Source organism: Saccopteryx bilineata, chromosome 6 (genome assembly GCF_036850765.1).
Source record: "Saccopteryx bilineata isolate mSacBil1 chromosome 6, mSacBil1_pri_phased_curated, whole genome shotgun sequence".
Classification (NCBI taxonomy): Eukaryota; Metazoa; Chordata; class Mammalia; order Chiroptera; family Emballonuridae; genus Saccopteryx; species Saccopteryx bilineata.
In genome coordinates this window covers 63,825,878-63,846,237 of record NC_089495.1, presented here as the reverse complement: position 1 = coordinate 63,846,237, position 20,360 = coordinate 63,825,878, and positions in this window count along the sequence as shown.

Genomic DNA, 20,360 nt, shown 5'->3' with positions numbered 1-20,360 from the left:
TGTATGAGTGTGGGTGTGTGCATGTGTATATGTCTGTACACCACATTTTCTTTGTCTATTTATTTGTTACAGACACTTTCATTTTGGGAAATAATATGGAGGTTCTTCAAGAAATTAAAAATGAAACTACCATATGATCTCACAATCTCATTTTTGGGTACATATTCAAAAGAAGTGAAATCAGTATCTCAAACAGATATTTGCACTCTTATGTTCATTGCAACATTATAAATGATAGCCAATAAATGTTTTATATTTTTGGTCATAGATTTCAATTATTCACTACTATTCATTCTGAAATTTTGTATCCTTGAATGTAAGACGCTATAAATGCATGAAAAACCTAATATTTCCCCCCAAAATTACAACTGGTTAATTAAGCCTTATATCTAAATTCTGTAAACTTATTTTCAAAGCATAATTTTAGAAATTATTATGGAACTTTATATTGTATTTATTTTCCAAAAAAAAAGTCCTCTCTTGTGTTTAGACCTCTCTTGTGCTGGAGCCCTTGAGTACTAAGGAAGCATTAATATAGACTCATTTCTGCAAGCAACAGATTTCTCACTTCTTCTAGAAATGTACTACCACTAGTAAGTATCCTTTATCTTTCCTCAATTCACCCATTCTATGACAAACTTCAAGGAGGTTCTTTCTGGGCATAAGCAGCCAAGCTCTCATTTAGGGAATCAGAGTGGAGCCTTGGTTTTTCATTTGCATATATATATATATTTTTTTTTTCAATGTCCAAGCCCTATGGTTGAGAGTTGCTTCATCTTTCCTTAAAACTTGCCTCAACTTCTTCAGTTCACTGCCAACACCATGCTCTGCTTGAACTACTAAACACTGATTTTAGTTAGACTAATTGTGGAGTCAGAGGTAAATCCAATAAGGGCCTCACCTTGTGAGTGTCCATGTTCTTAAGTATCCAACATCTAAACACATATGCTTATATATTTTGCCTTGTTTAATATAGATATACAAACAAAAGTGCTGCTCCTATACCTGATATATGTTTAAAGTGGGAGCAGATTTTATTCTGGAAAATAATAATTCAAATATTGTATGTCCAATGTCATAGTTTTTTTCTCTTGAGAGAATTCACTTTTAATTTTGTATTTCACTATTTTTTTTTCCTGAAGTGAGAAGCAAGGAGGCAGACTGACTCTTGCATGCACTCGATGGGAATCCACCCGGCATGCCCAACAGGGGGTGATGCTCTGCCCATCTGGGGCTGCTGAAACCCATCTTTTCTGGATTTCAGAGCATCAGTCGAGCATCAGTCCAATGGGCCAAGTATCAGAAATGCATGTCTTGGTAAGGAAATCTGGCAACAATGGAAACAATTCTAAGTCTAGAGATAATTATGAAGAAAATGTATCAGAGGATGAAAACAACATCAAAACATCTAACAATAAATATTGGCCTGACCTGCAGTGGCTGAGTGGGTAAAAGCTCCGACCTGGAACACTGAGGTCATCTGTTCGAAACCCCGGGCTTCCCTGATCAAGGCACATATGGGAGTTGATGCTTTCTGCTCCTCCCTCTCTTCTCTCTCTGTCTCTGTCTCTCTGTCTCTCTCTGTCTCCTCTCTCTAAAATGAATAAATAAAAATCTTTAAAATAAATAAATAAATATGCAATATAATAGTGTAGTTTTCTAATAGAAATGGAAGAAGGCCAGAAAATATCTGTATATGCAAAGAAGTTATATAATGTACTGCATAGACTATGGAATCACAGTGAACAGCTATTTAAATGGAATGCTATTTTATTTTAAATGAATTTTTTTCTTTCTAAAGATTGTTTTTGAGAAATTTTGGTTATTTTCTCAGAATTTAAAAAAAGAAAAAAACACTCTATTATGAACTAGAAAATTACAAACAATTATCTACAATAGTTTTATATCTAAGAACTTAAATATAAAAACAACAATTTAAATTTTTCTCACAACCCTAAATATAAAATGTGTTATCATGTATTATAACACATAATGGCAACCAATATGTTTTAAGTCAGTTCTTAAACCTTTTTAAGGTATATGGGATTACTTTAAGTGATAGAACAAAAATATAAATTTTAGATCCTGGCCAATTTGCTCAGTGGTAGAGCATTGATCCAGTGTGTGGATATCCCAGACTCGATTCTTGTTCAGGACACACAGGACTATCTGCTACTCTACTCCTCCCCTTCTCTCTTTTTCTCTCCCTATCCTGCAGCCATGGCTCAAATGGTTTGAGCAAAGTTAGCCCAGGGCACTAAGGATGGCTTCATGTCCTCGCCTCAAGTGCTAAAAGAGCTTGGTTGTGGAGCAACAAAACAGTGTCCCCCGATGGGCAAAGCATCACCCCAGTAGGGGACTTGCCAGGTGGATCTGGGTTGGGGTATATGCAGAAGTCTGTATGTCTGTCTCCCCATCTTCCACTTAATAATAATAATAATAATAATAATAATAATATAAATTTTAAGAACATTCTTCAGATTTACCTAATATATCATCACACTACTTCTTTAATATACTACTTTAAATATTTATATTTATTTGAAAATATGAATAAACTCAAAGTAGTTTTTTTTCTTTATGTAACAGATTTCTAATTAGGATAATTAAGAAATACTTGAATTGTGACATAGAAGGCCACAGTCACCATAGTTACAAGTTTTAAGATTCCTTTTTTTTTTTTAAGCTTTATGGGAGAAAAAACTACATTTTAAAACCTGATAACAAAAAAGAAAATCAATACATAATTTGAGCTGTTAGATATTTTAAAATACAATAAATTTGACAAGATATTTAAAACAGTGAAGGGCTAACTAATGCATGCCAGAAAATAGTCATTTTAAAGAAAAAGTAGTTTTTAACTCTAAAAGAAGTTAATTATTGTATTTATTGTTATTTTCTAGATTCTAAGAAAACTACACGTTTTTATGTAAACCTAAAACTAAAACTATGATTAGAAAAGGAGATTTTTTGAAGCCATCACAAATACCAATTTGTGACAATGCAAACTGTCATCTAAATATTGTTTGTTCTGAAAATCCTGAGATAATGTTTCTGAAAGACTTCTTCATTTTAAAATGTGTCTTTAGACTGCATTGAGTCTGCATGATATTTTTTATGCGTACTGTGAGCTTTCCTAATTATAACAATTTTTCACAGTAAATGCTAAACCACACTTATAACATTCATAAGTACCATGTGGACATTTTCTCTACCTCATTATGAAAGAAAGAATGTATTTATATAAAGGAGAGACAAGACTCTGCTGCTTTAGCTCCATATGGGTAGTACTATTAATGTCTTATATTCATTATTAAATATATATAGTTGAATAATTCTCTTCATGAGAAATAAAATTGAAGACAACTATACTGAAAATATTTTGGAGGCTTTTTGGTAAGTCCAACCTCAGTTGGTGGAGAGGAAGTGCTCCTGATTGTCAGCCCTCTAGGAAAAGGGAAAATTCCAAGCATAAAAATAAAAACAAGCAGACAAAAATATATATTAAGAATAATAAGGCAGTTTGAACCCTGCACTTGTCTGGTCAAGGCACATATGGGAGTTGATGCTTTCTGCTCCTTCTCTCTCTCTCTCTCTCTCTCTCTCTCACTCTCACACTCTCTAAAATGAATAAATAATTTTTAAAAAAAGAATAATAAGGCAATAGTTTTATTACAAATTGAGCCATTCAAATAGCTCTTCAAAATTTTTTAATATTTAAAAGCCAAAAATAAATAAAGAGGTCTAAATAAGTGCACAGAACAAGTAGCTATAAGAATTGTTGTTTAGAGTATGTCTGAAACTATTAACAAAGAAAATCTTTAAATTTAGGGGTCACAGAAGAAAAATAAAACTTCTTTTAGTTTTATAAGTTTAATATCTATGTTTTCTCCTATGTAACTTATTGTTTTAGGTTTTATATTTAGGTTTTAAATCCATTTGAGTTAATGACAAACAGCAATCTAGTCTCATTTTTTGGCTTGTTGCTTTCCATTTTTCTCAGCATCATTCAATGAAGAGGCTTTTTTTCCTCAACTACAATATATATTTTGGCTCCTTTATTGAAAATAATTTGCCCATTTGGGTTTATTTTTGGGCTCTCAACTTTGTTTCAATGATCTGTGACACCAAAGGACAGGTAAGTAAAAACAAAAAAATAAATGAATAGAACTATATCAAACTAAAAAGCTTCTGCCCCAAAGAAATCATCAACCAAAAAGTGGCAACCAACCAAATGAAAGAAGATATTTTCAAACAACAGCTCCAACAAGGATATAATATAAAAAATATAGAAAATGTTCATTCAATACAAGAAGAAAAAAATCATCCAAAATTACAAAATTTAAAGAGCAATTATACAGATACTTCTTCCAAGAAAACATACAAGCATCTAATAGATATATGAAAAGAGAATCAACTTCACTAACTACTATGAAAATGCAAATCAAAGCTACACTACCTCACACTTGCTAAAATAACCATTATTTACAAGACAAGTAATAGCAAGTGTTAGAGAGGTTATGTAGAAAACGAAAACCTCCTTCATGCTGGTGGGAAATAAACTGGTACAACCACTAAGCAAAACAGTATGATAATTCTCTCTAAAATTAAGTATCAGAGTTAGTATATGGTCTAGCAACCCTTCTTCTGGGTATTTAACTGAAAAATGTTTCACATTTATTTGCAAAGATACATGCACCCTTATGGTCAGTGCATTACTTGTGATGGCCAAGACATGAAAACAAGCCAAGTGTCTGATAAAGGATTGGATAGAGAAAATGTGATTCATATATTCTATGGATACTACTCAATCATAAGAAAAGATGAAATTCTGACATTTGCAACAAGCTAGATGGACTTAAAAATACCATGCTAAGCAAAATAAGTCATACTGGAAAAGTAAGAAACCATATGATTTTACTCATGTGAAATGTAAAACTGGAAGAAATAAATACACAATCAAAGGAAAAACTAAAAAGAAAAACTCAGAGATAATAATATGGTGGTTACCAGAGGAAAAAGGGATTTAGGGATAATGAAGAAAATATAAATTTAGAGGGTGGGCACACAATGCAATATACAGATGACATATTATAGAATTATACACTTGAAACATGTAATTTTATTAACCTAACACCCCAATAAATTTAATACAAAAAAAAAACATTTTCAAGGTTGGAACAAATAATGTATGATCCAGTAGTCATAATCTTAAGAGAGAAAATTATGTAGCTTATTTCTATTAAATCTAGCTGTAGAATTTAACTTTAGGTGTATTGTTAACAGGATTAATAACACAGAAATTTTGATATGAAAAGCCTTATTTACTTAGGCCCTTGCACAGCTGTTTTATTCTGAGATCAGATGAACCAGAATGCATCTTCAAAAGTAGAAGCAGATTACAAAAAATCTCTGTAGAGATTTCACTTTAGCGAAATCTCTTAATTGTAATAACAGAAAGAAAATCAAATTATTCCAATAATCCCCACATACACACAAAAGAGAAAAATTAAAATATTCTTCCCACAGCCAAAGCTCATGAACAGGAAATGGAAAATGGGTGTCTCCTGTTAAAACAAACAGACAAAAATGTACATGTTAGGTCAAGTGTTTAAATGAAACCTAAATGATTATGCATTTTCAGGTCAATAGCACCCAGTGGACATTGAGGTTCTATAGACAACTGACTTTTAGAAAGGATATCAGTATCTTTAAGTATGTGTTCTTTCTCATCTATTCACTGCTGGTCAATCAGTAAATTTTTTTCAAGTGAATACATTATTTAAAAAAGAAATTTCAGCATAGTATGTGGGTGTTTTCAGGCTTTCTGTTTCTATTCATCAAGATCTAAAAAACTGTTGATGGGAATGGAGTGGGAGATGATAATTAGCCAAAGAACATCTATCAAACTAAAATGTAGACAATCACACACACTTTCAAGAGTTTGGCAGAATCATGTAAGATCTTCAAAATTAATCCTGTCATGGAACACCTTCTTATTTGATCAGCTGCCAAAACAATTATAATTTTCTTTACTCCTTAGCTGAACTTGCTACCATATTTCCATTGTTGTCCTCTGGAATTCAAGGTCTGAAAATAGTAAAGTGCTATATATCTTAAAACTACTCTCCTATAACTCTATTTCTCTTCTAACTGTGACTATGTTTCTAAAAGAGGCATATATATAAACTTTAAGTCTCTCAAAGACAGTTCTTTTTTTTTTTTTTTTCCCCACCCAGGTACCATAAAGTGTGTAAAAAATGAAGTGCTTTCTTTGTTCTAATTATTTCTTTTTCCTTTCGCCATATCCCTTCCGGAAACAAAACAAACAGTTCTTTGAAACACATGCTCTCTAACAATACTACTTGGATGCTTTCTTACATTCTCTGAATATTGTATTACCTGTTTCAATAATTCTAATAAATAACACTAAAATTTTAATAATATTCACCTTTATACAGATTATTCATGTAACACTTTAAATTTAAGTTTCTTAATCTTCTCAATTTTTATAATTATATTTGTCTATTTAATATTAGCCATTCAATTTCATGGTTTTGCCTTAAATCATATATCTTCTAACAATACATTTCTTTAAAAATCTAGATTTCCAAATTTTTAATTCAGTTCAAAATCACCTATATTTTTACATAAATCATTTCCAATTCAGCAACAATTTCTTTAATCATGTAATTATTTAACATACATTTCCTCTGATATGTTGACTCATTAATCAAGTCTACATACATATTCCTGTTTTCAATATTAAATGCTGTTTTATTGATAAATTTTTTTATTTACTTATATCTTAAATATATTTATTATTTTCTCCCTTTCATACTAACTGAAAAATGGTCGTCTTCCAAACGGTTGAATCAACACAGTTTACCATGATTATTCTTATATGTATATATTCTAAATCTCAACTCGATACTTACATGTACTAGTACTCTATATTCTTACATCACTAATCAATTCACTTTTCTCCTTTCCTCTCAAAATTATACTTTTTGTTGCCATTGATTTACAGATACTATAAAAACAATCAAATGACAACTTCCTAACCTTTCTATATAATCATATTATCTGTATCCTTTTCAAATGCAATTTGTTTTCCCTGATTTTATAAGAGATAAAATTGTTCTGCTTTCATCTGGGTTTAAATTACTTTGCTATGTCTTGGACCTTTCTATTATAATAGAAATAGAAGTGTCTACTATATATTTCATGTGTTTGTTTTGATTTTTAAAAAATCATCCTTTAATTTAGGAGAGAATATGTCACTAGCTTTTTTTTGTGACAGAGACTGAGAGATAGAGAGAGAGAGACAGATAGGGGCAGACAGACAGGAGAGAGATCAGAAGCATCAATTCTTCCTTGTGGTTTCTTAGTCTCTTTAATTGTTCATATGTGCCTTGACTAGGGGGCTGCAGCAGATCGAGTGACCCCTTGCTCAAGCCGGGAACCTTGGGCTCAAGCTAACAACTTTGGGCTTCCAGACAAGGACTTTTGGGCTCAAGCCAGTAACCCCAGGTCATGTGTATGATCCCATGCTCAAACCAGCAGCCCCAAGCTCAAGCTGGTGAGCCCACACTCAAGCCAGATGAGCCTGCACTCAAGCCAGCAACCACAGGGTTTCAAACCTTGGTCCTCCGCATCCCAGTCTGATGCTCTATCCACTGCACCACTGCCTGGTTGGGCTATAACTAGCTTTTGAATAAAAATTATTTGTATCCCATTTGGACAAAAGCAGTTGAAAGTAAAAATGTCTTCTACATCTCATGCATAATGATTATAGTAACCCCATATTCTAGCTGGTGTACTTGCAAGATATATAGTTTTCATCAACTTCACCCCTGAGTAATTGTTTGGAGCAGAAAGTCTTTCAATGCCTGAAGGAGGACAAATAATCATAATAACCTACTGAGATTTTTGAATGTGCCTGTGTGGCAGCAGGTGCTAGTTACTTTGACTAATACATAAGTGCTTTCTGTTTACTCTTATTTTTTTTATTTTCTCAATAATTTTCTCCTCTATTTTATTTTAAAACACCTACAAGTACATTGTATATAAAATAAAATAAAAAAATTAAATGTGATAAATATTCTAATGAATTTGTATTTCCTTTTGAGTGACTAGTCTATTTCTCTGATAATCAGTTCAAAGTTACCTTTAGTCCTTATTAGGTATTATTCTTCCTTGCCCATATTTGTTGTAATGATTTCTATCAGGCTTTCATTATAAAGACTACATTTAAGATTTTCTGTCAGGATCACCAACCAACTTGACCTTACCAAATTCAATGGTCAATTGAACACTTTATAATTGATAACTTAAAATTATTAGAGAAAATTTTATTCATAAGTGTCATTGCCAAATAGTGGACAGGTTACTCACTATTTACAAAATGAATAGGTATCATTCCATTCATTTAAAAAAATAAAATCATGTGGATCTAAACATCTATATCTACCTTTATATGTCTGTCAATCATTCTATCATCTATCAATCTATCTGAAGGCACAGTTTTCACAAGAACAGGAACTGATAATGCATAGATCCTAAGGTGGCACTTTGGTATTTTTCAGGCATAATACATAGGGAAACATGTAAGGCTAAATCAACAATGTGAGAATAGACACATAGGAGAAAAATTGTGTAAGATATTATCAGCCACTTTTTTACTAACAATTATGGCAGAATTTGAATTTACCATCTTGCACTTAATGCACATCTCTTAAATATAGGTCTTTCAATTTGAGAAATGCTATGTAATTACCTCAAGTCAAAATTGAGTAGAAAGTCAAGATATCAGTTCGATAAAATAGTAAAGATTTTAAACATTTTGTAAAACTCATTAATAAGTGTATTTCTTTTGATCTCTTATTGTTCTGTGCTGAAACTAAATTGATATTAATTATATTAAGCTGAATCAAAATATAAAAATTAAGAGTGTTTTAAATCTATTTCATTAGTATATAATTAAATCTAAATAATTTATTATCTGTAATTTATTTTTTATAATCTAGTTTTTGGAAAGTTTTTTCCCTGTGTTTTAAAATCTCAGTACAAATTAACTATTATCTTGCTACCATAATAATTTACCAGTTAGCATATTCTGTGCCATGATAAATTACTTTTCCTTAGGGAGATTAGAGCATTATGAGACACCATTAGTAGTAATTATAGTACTTTTAGAAACTATCTAAAATAATATGGAGAACTTTTATGCTGTATAACACTTTTAATATAGGTACTTAATAAAAACAAATGACCATTCTTGAAATGGCATTGACTATGATGGAAAAAATAATAAATATGTAATGAAAAGTTTATAGACTCATAAAGCACAAATATATTACTTTCTATGGTAAATAACTACAAATTCCTTATAATAGTTAATATTGAATATAATAATAATAAAATGACAGTATTGTAGTTTTCTACCAAAACAATTTTAGTTTTTTTTTTTCTTTAGGAGCTTTATAACTTAGAAAAATTTTCATGAAGAATTTTCAAATGATAAGTTCTATTATATTATAATACTTGGCATTACAAACTCTGCAGTCAATTAATCGATAGTGCAGTATGATAAATGGCAGTTACTTTGTAGAGAAGAAAATGTATCAATCTAGAACACAAAATAGGTTAACAGTTGTTAATATTCTGTGTACTATTTTTTTTCAATTAGCACTTAAAAATTAATTACATGCAAAAAAAGGAGACTTATCCATAATTAGAATTTTAGAATAACTTATTTAGGTAGTAACTCATTTGAGGCACTGATAATATTGAATTAAAAACAAATCCTTACATTGTTTATTTGAGAAAACAACTCAAATCTAAAAGAAGGCATAAAAATTAACAAAAGATAAATTCTTATGAAACCAAAAGACATCTGTAACTCAGAGGAGAGATATTTGTAGACTAAACAGCAAAGCAGAGAAAAATAAGGAAGTCAGAAATACTTGCAAGCCTGTCAAAGCAAAACTCAATAGTGGAATCCTCAGGTGAGAACGTAAAATTTTTAATGAGGCCAGATTCAATGAGAATATGCATATATACCATATAAACAATCAAACTTTGCTAAACCAAACCAGATAAACAACCATCTATCCACCAAATAACCACCAAACAGTCAACCAATCAAAAACCATCTAAAAGCATTTGTTTATCTCTTGCATACTGGGAAGAAAACAGTATATATTAATCAACTTGTCAAGTAAATTTTCTAGTGAAAGAAACTGAAGAGTTAGAAAACCATATTAAGGATCTATGTCATGTTGGTTCTTTAATGTGACCCACACAAATATCTTGCTGAATAAGAAGGAGATAAACACACAAGGCAGAGTACTTGTGATATGATGCTTGGTGTTAATTTAGAAAAATTTAACTGATCTGCATGGTCTTTTCTATACTCTTATAACTGCGTGACTCAGGACAAATGATACATATTCAAAGAGAAATGACAACTACAAAGATTCTGTCTTGGGACTTACTCAGCTGCACTATTAAAAGTACAAAGAAGCACAATGCAGATAAAAAATAAAACAAAATTTATTATACTATATAAGTTAAATTCATAAACAGATTCTTGTTTTTAATATCTTGGAAATTCAAAACTGGGTTTTCAAATAATAGACACTAAGACAACAGAAGGCCATGAATATTAAGCCAGTAGTACCCTAGATATAATCAGTTGAGAGAAAAAAAATGATAATATAAAAACAAATTATAAACAGACATAACTTGCATTACTTCAAACAGTAAACATGGAAAATACACAACTAAAGAATTTATAAAGATTAGATAAATTTAAGCAAAACACAAACGTACACATCTGCACACATATACCTCTTGAAGTGATGGTAATAAGTAGATGATATAAAAGAAAGTATGTGGCTGACTATATAGTAGCACAGTGGATAAAGCATCAACTGGGAAGTGGAGTACCCAGATTCAAAACTCTGAGGTTGCTGGATTGGCTGTTGCTTCACTAGCTTGAATGCAGTGTAGCTGGCTTGAGCGTGGAATCATAGATATGTTCCCATGGTTGCTGGCTTGAACCCAAAGGTCACTGGCTTGAATTCAAAGTTTTTAGCTTGAACAAGGGGTCACTCATTCTGCTGCCCTCCCCCAAGCCCAGTCAAGACACATATGAGAAGCAATCAAAGAACAACTAAGGTGCCACAACAAAGACTTGATGCTTCTGATCTCTCTCCTTTCCTATCTATCTGTCCCTATCTGTCCCTCTCTCTGTCTCTCTCTGTCTCTGTCACAGACAAAAAAAGAAAGTATGTAATAGAAGATAAAATGTCTTAGATTAAAAAGTAAGGAAATCTTATATCTATAAGTTAAGAAGTCTTTCTTTTGCCCTGGCCAGTTGGCTCAGCAGTAGAGTGTTACCCAGGATGTGGAAGCTCTGTGTTTGATTCTAGGTGAGGGCACACAGGAGAAGTGCCCACCTGATTCTCCACCTTTCCCCCTCTTCTTTTTCTGTATCACTCTCTTCCCTTCCAGCAGCCAAGGCTCCATTGGAGCAAAGTTGGCCCAGGTGCTGAGGATGGCTCCATGGCCTCCACCTCAGGTGCTATAACGGCTCAGGTTGCAACAGAGCAACACCCCAGATGGACAGAGCATCACTCCCTGGTGGGAATGCCAGGTGAATTCCGGTTTGGCAAACGTGAAAGACTGTCTCTGTCTTCCCACTCCTCACTTAAGAAAAAAAAAAGTCTTTCTTTCCAAAAACAACAAGAAAAAAAAAACCTTTTTATGGGAAATTGTTAATCTGTCATCAAACCAAATAACATTATTATAATTTAACAGTAAATATTGTGTCTATATTTAACTAGAAAAATTCTAATCTATTTTCATAAAATGATGTATTTTTCTCTCTATTTTTATAAAATCAATATATTTTTATATTTTCTACAACAAATTGAGGAGAAAATTTTTTTCCCAACCATACAGCCTTAAAGCTTGGAGAAAATAAATAAAAAATATATTATGAACTATACCTAGAAACAAAAATATACGTATCATATTTTACATAATTATAATTCTTAAAATTATAATACTTGAATATTACATATATGATATAAATAAATTAAGTTTTTATGATTAAATGTTCCAGAAAAATATTTATACTTCTATGTGTAATTTGAACTGTCCCATTACAATTATTGGAAATACTGTGTTGAAAATAATATATATATATTTATACACATTAATAATATAAATATACACACAATACAGATATACTATTATGTACTATATGTGGTATGTATATGTATATACACACAGAGTGAACACACTGTGAATATATGTAAAAATTCTTATATATGCACACATACATACATACACACAGTAAATATACTCACACATATATGTTAATAATCTTGCTTCTCTGGTTTATTTTCTTTTTTTGAGAAAGCACTAAAAGATTGCATGTAATCATCACATACATATTTCTTTTCATATAGTAAGAAAAGACTGACCAGGCGGTGGTGCGATGGATAGAGCGTAGGACTGGAATGCGAAGGACCCAGGTTCGAGACTCAAGTTCACCAGCTTGAGCACAGGTTCATCAGGTTTGAGCAAAAAGCTCTCTAGCTTGAACCCAAGGCTTGAGCAAGGGGTTACTCAGTCTGCTGTAGTCCCACGGTCAAGACACATATGAGAAAGCAATCAATGAACAACTAAGGTGTCGCAACGAAAAACTGATGATTGATGCTTCTCATCTCTCTCTGCTCCTCTCTGTCTGTTCCTATCTATCCCTCTCTCTGACTCTCTCTCTCTCTCTCTGTAAAAAAAAAAGAAAAAGAAGAGAAAAAGTAATGCTTTTTGGAAATAAGTGTTACTATAAAAGTGTTCATTTAGAACTGCCTGTTCAAAGTATAAAACCATGTATTATATCTTAAATCAGAATTCATCTTTTCATTTTGTGTACTTTTTTTAGTTAAATAAATGTTTAATATAAGGTCACCTTCAAACATATGCCTTGGCTCAGTAAAAATACAATAGATTATTCATTTTAAAAACATTTTAAAAGTATAATCAATGTAATACCTATCTAAAATATAACTCATTTACACACTCATTAATAGATTCAACAGCAAATTGATGTCCCTTGTCTACCTTTCTCTCTCTCTCTAAAATCAATAAAAAAATGTTTTTAGTGTACATGAAAAAAATTATAACTTATAATGCTAGGGTAACCATTAAAGAACCAGATTTTAGAAATATCTTTTGTTGTCAACATATTCAAGAAGTTTTAACAGCATGCTAATTACTTCTTGTTAATGCTAAACACATATATGAAGGGAAAAGAAAATCATCATGAAAGAAAATTAAAAGTAGCAAACAAAATCAAGACAATTCTTAAAATGTATTTTAAGTCCTTCTCATTAATGACTTGTTTTTGAAATGTAAATCATCCAAGAAACATTTGATTGACTGCTTTGTTCCAAACTGCTGTCATTATCCCGGTGTATATTAATAACTGAGAAGTGATCACAGACATGAGTGTGTTTGTGGTGGGGATATGACAAGAAAGGATTAAAAATCAAAATGAGAATGCCCTATGAAGTTTGTTGTGGTAGGTTGTGAAAGTTGTTTCTTTCTGGATCTCAGCCAATTCTAAAATGAAAGCCACAAATATCCTCTCTAAATATTAGCAGCTGGGGTATTTATTTTCTGGCTGTTGTGCTCTATTTGAGGGTTGCCACTATAGATAATATCTGCAGAAGTGTTTAGTGGACTTTATATATGCAGTGAGTTTGTTCCAAATATCAGAAAATCTCTCAAAACAAATGTAGAAAGATGAGCAACAGTCACTGTGGGAGAGACTGACAATACAAAATGAGTCTTAGGTCACACAGAATTTTCAGTACTTCCTGCTGAAGTCAGTAAGTTAAGGAGATGTAATGCACACATAGGAAAGCTCTGACATACTCGGAGACACAAAGAGGACTAAGTCCGGGTCATTATAGAACCAACTACAAGTCTAGAAGACAATAGTGACTTTTAAATAAAGAATCACAGATATAGAATGAACTGTGTCAAATAGAATTACTATATATAATATCTCAATAATAAATGAAAAGCATAAAACTATAAATAACTGCATTGGTTTGGTAGAGAGTTTCACTGGTTTCCAGTTGTATTAGCTTCTTATTGTTGCTGCAACAAATTACTGTACCACAAATTTTGTGGTTTAAAACAATACAAAATTATTACTCTACAATTTCCGAGCCTACCAATTTGAAATCAGTTTCACTAAGCTAAGATTACTGGTGTAAGCTCTAGGTGAGAAGTTTCCCTTGTCTTTTCTAGCTTCTAGATTCCTTAGCTCATTTTCCCCACCCATCCTTCTCCTTTCCATCTTTAAAGCCAGACAATGTAGCATCTTCTTTTCTCTGATTTCTGCTTACATTCTTATGTTTTATCTCTCTGGCCCTAATTTTACTTTTTCACTCTTATAAGGACTATTGTGATCACATTAAGCCTATCTAGATAATTTAGGATAATCTTATTTTAACATTATTAAATTCACCACATCTAAAAAGTCTTTTTTTCTATATAAAATAGCATATTCACAACTTCCTGGGATTTAATGCTATTCAGTACCCAACAGAAACATTTTGAAACAAAAATATAATTTCTGCCTGACCAGGCAGAGGCATAGTGGATAGAGCATTGGACTGGCACATGGAGGACCCAGTTTTGAAACCCCAAGGTTGCCAGTTTGAGCACTGGCTCATCTGGTTTGAGCAAGGCTCACCAGCTTGAGCCTAGGATCTCTGGCTTGAGCAAGGGGTCATTCGGTCTGCTGTAGTTCCCAGTTAAGGCACATATAAGAAAATAATTAATGAGAAACTAAGGTGCCACAGCAAAATTTGATGCTTCTAATCTCTCCTTTCTAGTCTGTCTGTCCCTATTTATCCCTCTCTTTGTTTCTCTCTGTCAAAAAAATTATATATATATATATATATATATATATATATATATATATATATATAATTTCTGAGTTTATCAGATTATGAATGAATAAAATCTAGCTACTACAATCCACTTTGGTGTTTTGAGACACTTATATGTATTTCTACCTACTTCTGAAAGTTCTTATTCAACACAAACTTTTCATGAAGTATAAACTGTAGGTAGAACACAGAACTCATTCCTTGCAGCTGTGGCTGATGCTATGCTGTGAGAACACTCTAGTACCTTTAACCCTCCTAGCCACACCCAGGAGGGAGCTCATCCGCTATAAGGAAGTGACTCAGTGCTAACCAGGCAGCTCCCTTATCTTTTTAGCCATTGGCTGTGAAGGACACACTGTAACATCCTATAGGCTGAACCTGTGTATATAAGCTAGCTTATTTCCTGAATAAAGTGGATCTCCATCACTGAACCTGGTCCCCGAAGTCAGGTCTTTGTGTCTCCGTCGTCCTCACCCCCAGCAGGACTTGTCCACAACTGGCGCCTGGAACAGGTACCTAACTGGCATGCAAGGGATGGGTGAGTGACCCTCTGCAATGGAAAACCTTCTCCCTCACTCTCAAGCCCCACAAACTTGAGTCCTACATGCCCTATTGCAGAGTAGGCGAGTTGAAGTTTGTGAAAAGGATCTCTGTACTTACTGGAAGATTATCTCTTGTTTCAATCATTGGATTGAGGACATGCCCCTCTGAGACCTGGACACTAGGGCCAGAGCTCTCAGACGCATTCGTTTGGCAGAAGTACATGGTGGGCAAACCTTCCCTCTTGACCTTACTCTTGCCTTATTGGCAATACTCACTTGCTTGACTGGTGCTCCTGCTGGGGACCATCCACCAGTCCCTAAGGTCCTCACCTCCCCCTATAGAGGAAGAAAAGGGTGGGGCCACCGAGTTTGATGGACTTGTAGCTGAGCATGCAGAAACAAAACTCGATACATTAGAAACCGTGCCATCAGCTCTGCCACCCAAAGAAGCAGAAGTCGCTACTTCCGCATTCCCTGCTGGGGCTCAATGCCCCACCCCAGCCTCTCAGATGTTATTTTCTACCCCAGCTTTAACTCCAATATGTGTTCTTGCTGTAGATCCATGGGCCAGCCTATATGCCCCATGTGTCTTTTTTCTTTTCTCCCCTCATTTGTCTGTCTGTCTGTCTTGTCTATTTTTCTGTATCTATCACTCTCTCTCCCCCTCCCTCTCTCTGAAATGATGCTGGAAGGACCTAGCCATGGCACAGTAGCAAGGATCACACCCTCTTCTAACACAAGGGAGAGGTTATCCTTGTGTTTTTCAGCCACTTTGGATCCCAGGAACCCCCCAACCTGGTTGACAGAGTTTCTTAGGCACCAACTAAGTGGTTCAGTCTTCACCCATCTAAAGCCACAGCCCTGGCCTCCTCCACACCCACTACACCTGAGGTGAAGAAGTCCTCAGTGCTCCAGAAGAAGACCTCATGGCCGGAGTGCACACCCCATCACCTGGGGGGATGTGGAGGCTTTGGCGGGGCAGGTCCAAAGAGTGGTCCCTGACAGCCCCCCAGGCCCTGGTACTCTGTTCCTCCTCATGTGTGCTATAGTAACTGCTAACTCCCAGACGCGGGTGGACCCCCACATCTGGGCAGTTTTTCCCTACCCTGGCATAATTATGCTTGTTGAAGTTAACAGCCCACAGTTTCCAGCAGTATATTCTAGTAACTGCTCCCTTAGTTTCCCTTGTGACAATAGTGGCCAGGAATCCCAACACTGGAATGGCACTATATGGGGTAACCTCAGTGACCCAATGCTACTTAAGTTTACTCTGAATAATAACACTGTCCCCTCAGAGGGGTGGATCCTCCTTTGAAATCATACTACGGGGGACTTTGTTGAAAATGGTACTACCAACCAAGGTTCAGTACTTGGCCTACAAGCCCTCCTCCCCCTAGCTACCAACAGCTGGGCCTGCCCCACTAACCTTCCCTTCCCAGGGTTGCCTCTTTGCCTGTTCCTGTATGACGAACATCTAAGAACACTCCTGAGAGAAAGAATTTTCTGGAGAGATTGCCACATTGCCTCTGGCCCAGATGCACAAACCATCAACCTCGGAGTTTGTCATTGGGAACTGAGAGGTGGAATGCAACTATATGCAGTATGCAGCCCAAGGCAAGCCATCCATTCTGTGTGTGGACGCTGAAACCTTTGTGGGAACGGGGTGTGCATGAACCTACGTCCATTTTTTACAATCTAAATGGAACTGTGTTTAACAGCACCTAGAAGTTCTCTGTAACACAATGGGAGGGAAATGACATCCTGACCCCTAGGAGGAATCCCCTGTTTAAGACCCCCATTCTATTTCCTAACTAGTCAAACATTACAGAAGCTTGCCTCATTGTTTAATCCAGCTAATCTATTAGCATATAGTATAATAGGTATTATAGTTGTTTTAGTTCTACTAGGGTTTTGTTGCATAATGCATAGCATTCAGAAGCTACAACAACAGCAAGTTGTCATCATCAAGTCCAATTGGCCCTAATTAAAAGAGAAGGGGGAACTGTAGGTAGAGTGCAGAGTGCATTCCTAGCAGCTCTGGCTGATGCTATGCTGTGAGAACACTCCAGCACCTGAAACACTCCTAGGCACACCCAGGAGGGAGCTTGCCCGCTATAAGAAAGTGACTCAGCACTAATCAGGCAGCTCCCTGATCTTTTTAGCCATTGGCTGTGAAGGATACACTGTAACACCCTATAGGCTGAACATGTGTATATAAGCTAGCTTACTTCCTGAATAAAGTGGATCTGCATCACTGAACCTGGTCCCTGGAGTCGGGTCTTTGTGTCTCTTTCGTTCTCACTCCTGGCAGGACTTGTCCACAGCAAACAACTCAAAGACACCAATGAGAGACAAACTATGGATGAATTATTCCAGAACCATTGAGTGATTCTCTCTGGGAAAAATAGGTTTTTTGTTTTTTTTGTTTTCTCTACATGTTTTTTAACTCTGTTTGAAAATAAAGAGTTAAGCTAAATATTTTTTAAACAAACTCTACAAAACTTAATTATTTTATATGGTTATTGAACAACCATTTAGAGTTACATATATTTCTCTGTTCTCTTAAAAGAAAATGTTTCATGATTACTATATTGACTGCTATTTTAATTATTTGATATACCCTTTTCCTTTGGAGTAAAGGAGAAAATTATTATTGCAAAATTTATTATGTGGATATTTTGGAAAAACTTTTTTTATTTTTAATTTTTTTTTTAATTTTGTGAGAGGAGGGGATGCAGAGAGACAGACTTTCACACATATTGCAACCAGGATCCACCTTCAAGCCCACTAGAGGGAGATCTTCTGTCTATCTAGTGTGTTGCTCCATTGTTCAGCAACTGAGTTTTTCTTAGCACCTGAAGCAGAGGCCAGGGAGTCATTCTCAGCATTCAGGGCCAACTTGCTACAATCAAGCAATGGCTGCAGGAAAGGCATATATATATATATATATATATATATATATATATATATATATATATATATATATATATATATATATATGGAGAGAGAGAGATTGAGAAAGGGAGGGAGAAGAAAAGAGATCAGGGAAGGGTCAAGAAGCAGATGGGCACACCTCCTGTGTGCCCTGACTAGGAATCACACACACACAGGGGGGATGCTCTGCCACTGAATCAAGTGGCTGGGGACTGGAAAAACTATTTTTCTCAGTCATAGATACCTAAAGTATACTTCATTTCTGTATCTGATTACGATGGTAAATATCAAGAAAAAGTGGTTTTACGTGTATGTTCATAAAAAGCATATTGTGTGCAGGGAATTTCATTATCTAGACTAAAGGGTATATTTTGTATTATAGTCTCAATGACTTAAAGCCTAGCTATCTTATAGTGATTTATAATTCTGATTACAGGGATGTTCTGCATGATGAACCAGCCATTTCATCAGCCAAAAACTTCTCAGTTGTGCAGTTCTCTATCTTGAATCAAAGCTGTTTGTGGAAAGAAAGATTTAGGAAAGTATTCTAAAGTTTTTAGAAACATAAAACTAAATCTAGAATTGCAAACTACTCGCTCAGCAGATTTAAAGGTTACGAGTAGAATTTGCTAAATAAAAGTTTTTATTTTTTTGTCCTTCATAGAGCACACACACTACACACACATATATATTCCAATACAAATACACAATTATTTCTACAATATTTGAGTGATACTTTACAATAAATATTACAAGACAATTTTTTTAAATTATTAATGACAATAATATGTGTGATAGCAGATGAAAGAGCAAAAACCTGACCCCAGCTGGTTGTCTCAGTGGATAGAGCAGGGGTCGGGAATCTTTTTGGCTGAGAGAGCCATGAACGCCACATATTTTAAAATGTAATTTTATGAGAGCAATACAATGACCCGTGTACATTATGCATTATCCAATAAAAATTTGGTGTTGTCCTGGAGGACAGCTGTGATTGGCTCCAGCCACCCGCAACCATGAACATGAGTGGTAGGAAATGAATGGATTATAATACTGAGAATGTTTTATATTTTTAACAATATTGTTTTTATTAAAGATTTGTCTGTGAGCAAGATGCCATCATCAAAAGGGCCACATCTGGCTTGCAAGCCATAGGTTCCTGACCCCTGGGATAGAGCATTGGCCTATCATCTGAACGTCTCACATTTGATTCTCAGTCAGGGTACCCAGGAGAAGTGACCATTTGCCCTTCATCCCCACTTTCTCCTACTTTTCTTCCTCTTCCCCCACCTCTCTCTTCTCTCCCTTTTCCCCTCTTACAGACAGAGGCTTGATTGTTTCAAGCATCATCTTGGGCACTGAAGATAGCTTGTTGGTCCCAAGAATCAACCTTAGTTGCTAAAAATATCTTAGTTGATTTCAGCATCAGCCCCAGACAGGGGTTACTGGGTGGATCTTGGTTGGAGCACGTGTGGGAGTCTGTCTCACTATCTCCCCTCATCTCACTTAAAAAAAAAAAGACCCAAAACCATGCCTGATAGAGAATCATGCATATAAGTAGTAATTAAAAGATTTTAAATAAAAAATATATCTACCTCTGAAAAGTCCAAAAGTAAATTTTGAAACAACAATACAATCACTTATATGTTTAAAATATTATTATTAATACAGAAAAGTATTAATACATAACAGCACATTATACTGATTTTATTGCAACCTGAAAACACCACACAGATCATACAATAAAACATCTCCTACAGTGTATAAGTCTTAGGGTTACATTTCAATCCCTATTACTTCCCAAGAAAATATACTTCTAACAGCATGAGTTATGTCCGCTTTTTGCCTTTTATATAAATAAAATTCTATAAAGGTACTGTTGTTATTGTCTTCATGTGGCTTATTT